At 28.2% G+C, this 11,018-nt stretch overlaps 1 pseudogene; it reads right to left on the bottom strand.

Annotated features, from left to right (window-relative positions):
- Positions 1-1,340: 1,340 nt before the first annotated feature.
- On the bottom strand, positions 1,341-3,419 carry LOC114170151 (annotated as a pseudogene).
- Between the last annotated feature and the right edge of the window lie 7,599 nt (positions 3,420-11,018).

Here is an 11,018-nt window from a genome sequence, read left to right as displayed (position 1 = left end):
TTATTTCTTTTACAAAATACAACATTTAATGTTAACAAATAATAAAACATAAAATTCAATATAATAAAAAAATAAAAAAATATGTAGGTTTAAATAGTCTTTTAGTATTTGTTCTCGTCTAAAAATATCACATGAATTGGATGCCTACTGCTTTATATGATTGTGACCTAATTTAACTTTTATTTGGTCAATAACATGATCAAAAATATTTTTTACTCTAGTTTACCCTTTCTGTTTGGTGTATGTTTCTCTGTTTGACTTTTCCTTCTTGCAATGACCACTAATTTATTGGTGTGAGCAGATGTGGTAAACTAAGGTAGTTCTCAGGATGATGAAGATGCTGTTGTGTAGGGTGGTCCCTGTGGTCTGGGTTGTGGCTCACGGGTGAACCCCTTTCGAAGAACTCTTAGTTTAGTTTAAATTCCTCGCTCTATGAACATCCCATTATAAAATAATTGTACTTCTATATTCTGTTTATGACATTATGGTGTGTCTTAACCTTCTTTTTAATATACTTATATATGACTGTATCAATAGATCCTTTATACCCTCGGTCCTATGTTTGATTTTATATTATATTTATGTGATGTTTTATTTTAATAAATTTATTCTATTTAAATGGATGTTACAATTACAATTACAATAATAGAAAAGTAATAATAAATCTGTAATACCTTCTTTATGAAAATAACATTCTATAACGATAGATAATATATATTATATACAATAATCAATGAAAGTGTATTATGATATTGTCGATCTATAGAAACTATCAGCGTCTAATATAATTGATAAGTGAAAGCTAAAATTTAAAAAATAATACTGTAATACCCTACCTATAAATACTTATAAAGATAAATTTATTATAACAATATTATAATTAGTTATTATTATTGACAATAACCAATGAAAGTTTATGATGATGTTATCGGTTTATTAAAACTATTCATATTTAATAATGTAATTAAATAATTATCTTCCTTATATTAAATAACCATCTTTCCTAACGTGACGTAATCTTCTTTTGTTGATTTATTAGAATGATGTCCTTTCTTTTGTTTTATTTTTTATTTTGTTGTTCCATGAGAGTTTTCTTTGATACTTTTATTAACTACTATAGCTAAAAGGTAATATCACATTTAGTTAATCAAAGTATTTAACAACTATAGCTAAAATAAGTTATGTAAACATCCAGCCATATAATTTGCCAACTTTCAAGATAAATAGGACAATATCAATATATTATATATGTTAAATTATATAATAAAAAAACGAAACAAGGAACTTTATGTATAAAGTGGTAAATGGACTAAAATGACAGGACACATAATTTTGAATTCCTAATTGGTTTTGTGGGGTTTTGTTTTAAGGCCAAATCCAAAGGGGAAAAGAGGGTCATAATAACTATCTCCAATATTCATCGGCAACTGATCAACATTTTTGAACCATGTCCTTGGAAGCTTGTCCATGAAACTATAATCACCAAACAAAACGTCTGTCACACCTTCTCCCTCAGTACCAGGAAGCCAAGCTGCAACGAGAGCTTCAATTTTGTCAACATATGTGTTTTTGATAGCACTGAGAATTGTTGTACCTGTAAATCACATATGCCTTGTCAATATTGTGCTTTTACCGAACTATACAAAAGGGAAAGATGTTGTGAAGGAATATATAATATACCTTTGGTGACATTGTTTCCTGTAACTCCTTGCCATTCGATGGTCCATCCACCACACTGATATCCTAGATTATCAGCATGGCTTCCAGCAACCAATGTCTTTGAAGCTCTTTTAGGAAGAGGAAGAAGTGGTTGGTTAGGATTTTCACCATTCTTCAATAGAACCAAAGATTTCCTCACAGCTTCGCGAGCCAAATCTCTATGTTTCTGTCAAGGTACATTGTTAAAACGATTTAATCAACACGCAAAAAAGTTAGTTGTAGATAAAAAATATACACATGTTTCACTACAAACAAACCTTCTTCCCAATATGGTGAACTAGGTTATGATCAGCCAATGGGTTCTCAAAAAGGCCCATAACAAACTTTACTCTTAAAATTCTCCTTACTGCATCATCAATTCGGCTCATTGGTATGGCATTACTTTACACCAATAAGGTTAGGCCATCTATGAATTCTGTGTAGTTGAGGGGAACCATTACCTACAACATTACCAGAGAAAGTATTAGAAGATGTTGAAAGGTAAATGGAAAAATCATTCAAGTTTGTGCATTAAACTCCTAGTTTACCATGTAAACTCCAGCAGTGATTGCTGCGTAAATGGAATATGTGTAGTTAGCATGTGTAGGGATAGTGATCTTATCAATTCCCTTCCAATCTGATATGACAAAACCCTACAAAAAACAGACAAAATTCAAGACTCGTTTACTATGTCAATTTGTTATTTTGAATTAAATGAAGCCCTCAGAAGTTGAGTATTACCCTAAAGCGTAATGAATTCTTTAGAAAGTCGGTGATTAGATTACGATTGGCATGCATCTTTTCTCCATTCCAGCTTGAATAAGAGACCATGATAGTCGAAACACCCTTGGCGATTGCGTTATAATAGGCCGGCATGTGAATGCTAAGCAATCAATGTCTACTTATCACCGTGTTGTTTTCATTGATTCCCTTTATGTGTTGTTTGTAAATCTAATGTCACATGGACTATTTATAAAGATCATAATTAAATGAAGGAAAGAGGAAATATTTATTGTGCGTTAAAGATAATTGAAGATTGAAAATCTAATTTCAAATATTAAATATCCAGTTGATATAATCTTGATGCCATTAATTATTATTTGTAAATATAATTTAGAATGGATATAAGTGTTTAATAAAAAGGTTAAGAGAGATGTTTACGGATAAAGATAATTGAATTTTAAAAATCTAATTCTAAATATTAATTAGTCGGATTATCTTTAACTGGATCTTGTAAAGACGGTAATATAAGTATTTAAGGATAAGATTACGGAAATTTTGGGAAATTCCGACCGTTGAAGATAATTTAATTTGTAAAATTTAATTCTGAATATTCATTTCACTCGTCTTTATATCATACACTATTCAGTGCAACTATTTTACAGTGTGTATAACTGACATTAATTATTATTTTTAAATTTATTGGAAAAGTAAATTACTTTTATAATGACAAGGAAGAGCCGCAGGAAAATCTTTATCAGTAAAGATAATTCAATTTTTAAAATATAATTCTAAATTTTTCGTTCGTATATGATTTTGGTACCATTAATTATTACTTTTGATATTCATTTAATTTGGATTATTAATTTATTTAATCGTTACATTTCAATCAAATCCTAACAAATCATAAAAATACAAAATAGAGATGAAAGATATCTATGTCATCATTAGAAAAAAATGATAAAGATTGACTCAAATTAGTGATTAAATACGGTAGTCATTATCATATATTGAATTAGTAAACAAATTCATTTCTTTAAAATGGTGCAAAAATAATGGTTTACATGTACCTATATGCATACTAGTAATGACAAAAAATAACATTCAATTGTTCAGTATATATGTTTTATGGATTCATGAACTTCTGCTATTATAACCCATTAAATTAAATAATTATTATATCAATGAGTAAAGGAAGTTAAAGGACACTTTTTGTTGACTTTCATCGACTTATATTTAGGATGAATAATTATTTAATTTTTTATTTATTGCAGACACTGGATATTCTGGCATGCCATCTCCCAACTGATGTAAAAAGATTTAAGTGATAGAAACAAAATATATTAGGTTGATTAGGATAACGATAATACATGTAGACTGTTTTATTATTTAACAAATTTTAATAGTATATTTTTTTTAGACATTTGAATACTTCGGTAATTTGGTATAATTATCGAATATATTATGTTGGTCGATCAATAAAACATTTTAGTCAGAGGCGGAGGAGCATCGTACGAGCATAGAGGGCTATGCCCTAAATATTTAAAATATTTTTATTTTTTTCTGTCATTGTCTTTTTAATTTTTGATAAAATTGTACTTATCTCTTACTATCATATTTTTTTTTGAAGAAAAATGAAGTTAAATACATACTCATTATGTTTGTTCTCATTTCTCATCTGATTCCTTTATTTTTTGAAGAAAAAAATTGTAACCCTCTCTTGTCTTACTTGATGATGAAATATTAGTTTAATAGTTATTAAAATTAGTTTTTTATCTCATGAGCCTTTGGTATACTTATTTTTAGACATGCTAAAGTGAGCCAACCCGGCTCACACGGGTTGACTCACCACGAGCCGGGTTGAAAATGAGTGAACCCAACCCGGCTCACTCTATGGCGAGTCAGAAATTTTGCATTCGGCTCAATCCTCCACGGGTTGGTGGGTTAAGTGAGTTGGCTCACCAACTCACATAAAAAAATTATTTATGTATTTATTTTTAAGTATTCAAATATTTAAATAATTTTTTAAAAAATTCATGAGATGACAATCACAATAAAATCAAGAACCAATATTTTCATCATGTTCACCACCAATATATGATGAATTGTTTCCAAGAAAGTGTCCATACAGTCCAAGAAAACATGGCTAATATTACACATTTTCTTTCATGTGATTCAATAAAACATTCAAACTATTCAAATATTATTGAGCAACATTCTAACATTTAAAAATATGAAATTGTGAACCTATATAATTAGAAAAAGTAAATAATTATTAACAAAAAATTAAAAAAACATTGTAAAAAAATGTTAGTGGGTTAAGTGAGTCAAGTTGAGTTCAACCTACTTTTAAAAAATTGAATTTTTCTCAACCCAACCCAATTCGAACCCGTGGTGAGCCAGATTGGCTCACGAGTTGAAACCCATCTTGACATCTCTACTTATTTTTTATGATTATAAAAGAAAAAAATAATATATTATATGTTTTTTATAACCGATTTTTAATTGTGACTTGATTATAATATATTTTTCTTCTAATACTTATGTCTCTCAATATTTTATTAGATTATGATAAATTATTTTTTAATATATTTTAAAAAAAAGCATATCGATGAAGAATAGAATAATGGATTTATTTTGTAGAAATAGTAAAAGGGAAGCTACACGTGAAGATGAAAATAAGTTAAATTATACTTCTTCACATCTTTTAAAGTATTTAAAGCATTATACTAATAATCCAATCTAACGATTCAATTGTTTTATAGAAGAGTCATTTTTTAAAGTATACTAATGGCCCAATCAAATGATCAAAAAATTATATTATTCTGGCCCCTCCAAAACTCTTGGTCAAGATCCGTAACTGATTTTAGTTGATTCCTTTGTAAGTGTTATATAAATTTTTATAAATTTTAAATTGTATTAATGAATATATACTTTTATTAAGTATATTATTTTTCCAAAAGCAATTAAAATTAAAGAATATTATTAGTGTTTCAAAAGTTGTCATTAAGTTGTGGGGAAGTTGGTGACTTAATTGGTTGTGGATTTTGGTCAACAAATTTCACTACATCAGTTACTAATTTTAATCACTAAATTGGTTATTGATTTCGATAACTAAATTGGTAACTCATGCGACCACTAAATCGATAACTTATTCGAACACTAAATTGGTCACTAATTTTGGTGACTAAACTGACCACTAATTTCGGTTACTAATTATTCACCGTGTATTAGTGACCAATGAAATGGTGACCAGTATGAGTTAGTTACTAAATCGGTCACTTCTTTCATCATTGACCAATTATATACTTTAAATTTTATACTAGTTTGTTTGATAGTGCAAACTAGGTTTATTTCTTAACCAATGAGTCAAGTTTCATTACGCATATTATTACTATGAAGTACGAAGAAGTATTTTTTGTCATACACACATTCACTCCTTATTAATCTTGTACAAGTATTCTTTCAACTCAACTATTTTTGGTTGACCCTATCTCAATAGTCTTTAACGAGTTGTTCCTAACTTAACCCAAGTATTCTTTCAACAAGTCACTTTTGACTTAACATGAATACTTTTAAAATAACAAACCATTCTTAACTTAAGACAATACAATGTCTTTGTGACCAACAAATCACAATTTCACACTCACTACAAAGAGTAGCATCTTTCAATGTATACAAGGTTTAAACTCTATTAGTTTGTTAAAATGAATACAAACAATTTTCTTCAAAAGCTTTAAGACACAGAAATTGCAACAAAGTTTTAACACATGGAAATAATGATTATCCTTGTTGTCTTCTTTAAGGAGTTCCTCTAGATAGGCTTGAAGCAACTATTATAGGTAACATCAATTGTTTTTGTGGCAAAGGCCAAGTGGATTGGGATATTACGCTCTTAAGTGAAAAGTGCCATGACTAATAGCTATAGCTTTTGGTCTAGTGCTAAGCGCTTGATCCAATAATTGGTATCATAGTCAAGGTCACGAGTTTGATTCTTGTGGACAATTATTAAGAAGGAGATTGTTGTGGATTGCACAATTGTCTTTTGGTGGATGTAAGTGGGTCGAGTTATGCACAATCCAAGAGAAGGATTTCTAGTGAATTGCACCATAACTAATAACTATAGTTTTTAATCTAGTGGTAAACGTTAAATCCAACAACAACTTAAGTCACAATGGGATGGCAAAAAATCTTTTTGGGTCCGATAGTGATTAAACCTACTCCTACGTGGTGTAAACCGTACCATTACAATGCTTGCATTTTCTTGAAAAATTCTATTGCTAAAATAAATGGCACTCGAGACCATTTTTATATTTATATTCATGACATATATGTTCAAAAACAATTTGATTGCATCATACAAAAGATTTATTAGCATATATTATTATTATCATGGACTAATTATTGTACAATAAAAAATTTATTTTAAATTACAGATATTATTTTTATATTTTTTAAGTTTAATCAAATTAAATGAAACTTATTTTATATTTATATTTTTATAAAGAAAGTCTTTTCAAGGACTTTTTTGAGTTAATATACCGGAGTTTGAAATGAGGTTCTTCTTATGACCGCATATCAAACAAGAGAAGAGTGACAGTTTGAAATGAGGTTCTTCTTATGACCGCATATCAAACAAGAGAAGAGTGACATTATACATAATCAAAAATATATTAAAGAGATGCTCAAGAAGTTTAATATAGGAGACTCAAATCCAATCAAGATTCCAATGCATACATCTTCTTAGACAAAGACGATAAAGGTAAGAAAGTAGATAAAATTATCTATCATGGTATGATTGGCTCTCTACTATGTTTAACTTCAACCAAACTTGACATATGTATAACATTTATGTGCAAGATTTCAATCAAATTCAAAAAGAGTTTCATTTCAAGATTGTTGAAAACATCTTTTAGCATTTTATGGGATATACAAATATATATTGTTTTATAAGTAAAATATGAGTTTAAGAATAGAAGGCTAATGTTTGGAAAAGGAGTGGATAGAAAGAGAACTAGCGGAGGATGTAAAGAAAATATCCATTTTTTTGGGTAATAACTAATTTCTTTATGAAACGTGATTTATTTTATTTAGACTATAGAAAACACATAATTTTTAAGATTAATAATATTTACTTTTAGAATATATAGTTAATTTTTAAAATAATTGGTAAATAAAATAACGGTTAAAAAAGTTTTTAGAATAAGAATTAAAAATAAATTATTTATAAAATAATCAATTTTTAAAATAATAAAAAAAATTGGAAAATAAAATATATAGAAAAAAATATTTTTAAAATAATTATTAAAAATAAAAAAAAATTTTAAGATAACGGTTATAAAGATAAATTATTTATAAAATAATTAATTTTTAAAATAATAATTAAAGATAAAACTGAAAAAATGATAAGATATTTACATAAAGGAGAAAATCATTGTTATAGACGTATAATTCAAATTACCTAATTGAGTAGCAACTAAAAGGAATTTTGTAATCATATTTAAAATTAAAATATTTACTTGTGTAGTTAACATTCTCAATATATAGTTTAAAAAAGCGTATTCTTAAATAATTGTTTGTTTAAGCTAGTATTCTTAACTTGATATCTTTAAATATCAATATTTTTTTTTGAAAAATGTTAATATTTAAAAATAATATTTGATCATAATTTAAATCCTATATATAGTTTAATATTCAAATTATTTATAGGAAATTTTAACTATGCAAGAGAAACATTTATTTTATATAAAATAAAAAGCTAACTAGTAACAATAAAAGCTTGACAACGTTCCATGACAATTTTAAATGAAAAAAAAAAGGCAGCCAAAAGTGTCATTTTCCATGTTGGACGGACTTGTTGATGGCCATGAGCTGAATTTTATTATTTTAAAATAGGTAGCAACATGATAAAAAAATTAAATTATCAAACATAGGACTTCACATGATATTTAACAATTTAAAAGAAAAACTTTCAACTTTTATTATTATTTTTATTTTTTTTAAATAAAAAAAGTAACGAGAGAATATAGAACAATGATAGTTGTATGACAAATTAGAAAAAAAACAAAGATTAGAAAAAAAAACATAGTAGTATCAAGAACACATATTTCAAAAAAAGGAGTAAAGGTAAAATATATGGTTCAATTTGAAAAAAAAAAGGGAAAACAAAAAGAGCAAAAGGTAAAAAGATAATGGTTCTTGGTAGAGATGTTAAAATGGATAACCCGTCACGATCCGACTTAATCCACCATCAGTTGATGATTTAGTGAGCCAACACAACCCGGCTCACATTTTAGCAAGCCAAAACAATTTGAAACCGGTCCGGTCACCACGGGTTGGCGGGTTAAACAAGTTGACTCACGGGTTCACTTAATTAAAAAATTTCAATTTTTTTTTTCAGTCAAAACTAAATTATCATTCTAATTAAAATCTAAATAAACTTTAATACAATCTAAATATAAACAAAAATAAAAAAATACAAATTATTTATGTGTTGGCTAAAAAAAACCTAACATGACCCAAATGTAAAACCCAACCTAATAAAAATAATTGTGTCACCCTTTTATTTGTGGGTTGGTGAGTCAACTCGGCTCACTACGAATGAGTCGGGTTCTAGATGAGCTGGTCAAAAATCAATCCATATTAAAATTTGTAAAAAAATTTTAACCCAACCCGACCCGAATCCATGGTAAGTCAGGTTGACTCGCAGATTCCAATCCATTTTGATAGCTTTAGTTATTGGCATGAGCACCAGCATGTACATTTTTATAGATTTGGTTAGAAAACGCCCACATGTGAGTTGTCAATAAAAAAGTTAATTTTATTTGTGAAAACAAACGGCCCCATACATATACCACTTAATGTAGTTAGTTGTAAAATTCGATTGCATCTAAGTGAATCCACATAGGCGCAACCAAAGAAAGAGAAAAATTCAACCCCTGGGATTGAGCACGGAATAAGATACTCCAAATAGAAACAAAACGCCTAAAATTTTATCTTTTTCAAATCAATGTAAATACAACATTACCTTCGTAAAAGAAACGTGCACGATTTCACGGGTGGATAAAACATCAATCATCAACAAATTATTGAATCCCCAAACCGGTACCAAACAACAATTGGACATACCTGGAAGCAAGAATGGAGTAGCCGATGAAGTCGCAACGAAGGCAGCACGATGGTCCTTAGTGATTGGGATGGAAACGACTGGGACTTGCCCCTTGTGTGCGGTGTGGGATGATAGCAATATCACCAAAGAAGAGAGCCGACCAATTGTGAAAAAAAAAAAAAGAAAGAGAGAAAGTGTAGAGACTTTTTTGGCGTATTGTATGGGAGCAACTTTGTGTTTATATAGATATTATCGAAACCCTAGTCTCTTAATTATAATAAGATATAAGAAGAAGGAATTGATCCAAATAAAATATAATATAGGAATCAAATTGTCGTTTAATATTTAGGGTATTGATTATAATTATTAAAAATTAGATTCTCTTTATTTTTTTATGGTAGAATTAAAGTATTAAAAATCTATCATCAATCAAAAACATATTTTTTATTTTATTTTATTATTATTTTTAACAAAATAAATGTATTCAACCGGACCAAGTTGGGAGTTGACAATAATTTGGATAGTAACTTTGTCACAAACAATTATAATCTAACTTCTCTTCACTTGAACAAATGAACTTTACCTTTAAACCTATTTTAGACATGAAAGAATGTCCAGAAAAAAGCTAACATGCCTCAACCAAGTCAAGTCAAGTATGCGATTAACATAATTTGACACAAATGTTATTCGAGATAACATTTCAAGCATTCATTTGATTGGTTTCTGTAAACGGTAAGCGATACTGTGTACGTATGTGTAAATTATAGAGATTAAATATACAAGGGCGAAATCCTAAAATATGGATAAGTAAAGATATTAAATAATTAACTAATCGTAAAATATAACAGGCACTGTTATTGTAATTTAAAATATCTAAAAGTTTCTTGAATTTCTAAAAATTCTAAAATATCTTAATTAGTGAAGGTTATAGAAAATTTTATAGTGAAGTTTTAATCAGAGAAGTTCATAAAAATGAGTTTAGATATCTCCATTAACTTCTATAAATATCTTGTTGTACTTAACATTTTCAAGCAAGAAAAATTGAGTTCTCTGTCACGTTTCCTCTATAAGGCACAATACAATATCAAATTTGAATTAATTCCGTCATTATTTTAAATAATGAAACTCAGCTCATGATCATCAATAAAGTCCGTCCTCGACTTAGAAAGCGACAGTTTTGGCTGCCTTTTATTCTTTGGAATATTACACATCACGGGCAAGTGTCTATTTCTGAAGTCAACAAGTCCACCCTCCACTTAGAAAGTGACAGATTTGGTTGCATTATATTGTTTTGAATATTATAATTGAAAAATATTCATGACACAAAAAGAGTGTATCAGCACTTAACATACATCTAGAAAGAGAATAAACATAAAAATAGGTTTAAAGATACAAAGGAAAAGGAAATATGCGACAAGTGTAGATAAAATTGAGATATATGGGTATCATTTAGTCATCACAATTCATTAATTAGTTTAAGTCAAGCCACCAA

The sequence above is a fragment of the Vigna unguiculata genome, chromosome 11, assembly GCF_004118075.2.
Source record: "Vigna unguiculata cultivar IT97K-499-35 chromosome 11, ASM411807v1, whole genome shotgun sequence".
Taxonomy (NCBI): domain Eukaryota; kingdom Viridiplantae; phylum Streptophyta; class Magnoliopsida; order Fabales; family Fabaceae; genus Vigna; species Vigna unguiculata.
The sequence above is the reverse complement of the archived record's forward strand: the minus strand, read 5'-3'. Positions and strand labels throughout refer to the sequence as shown.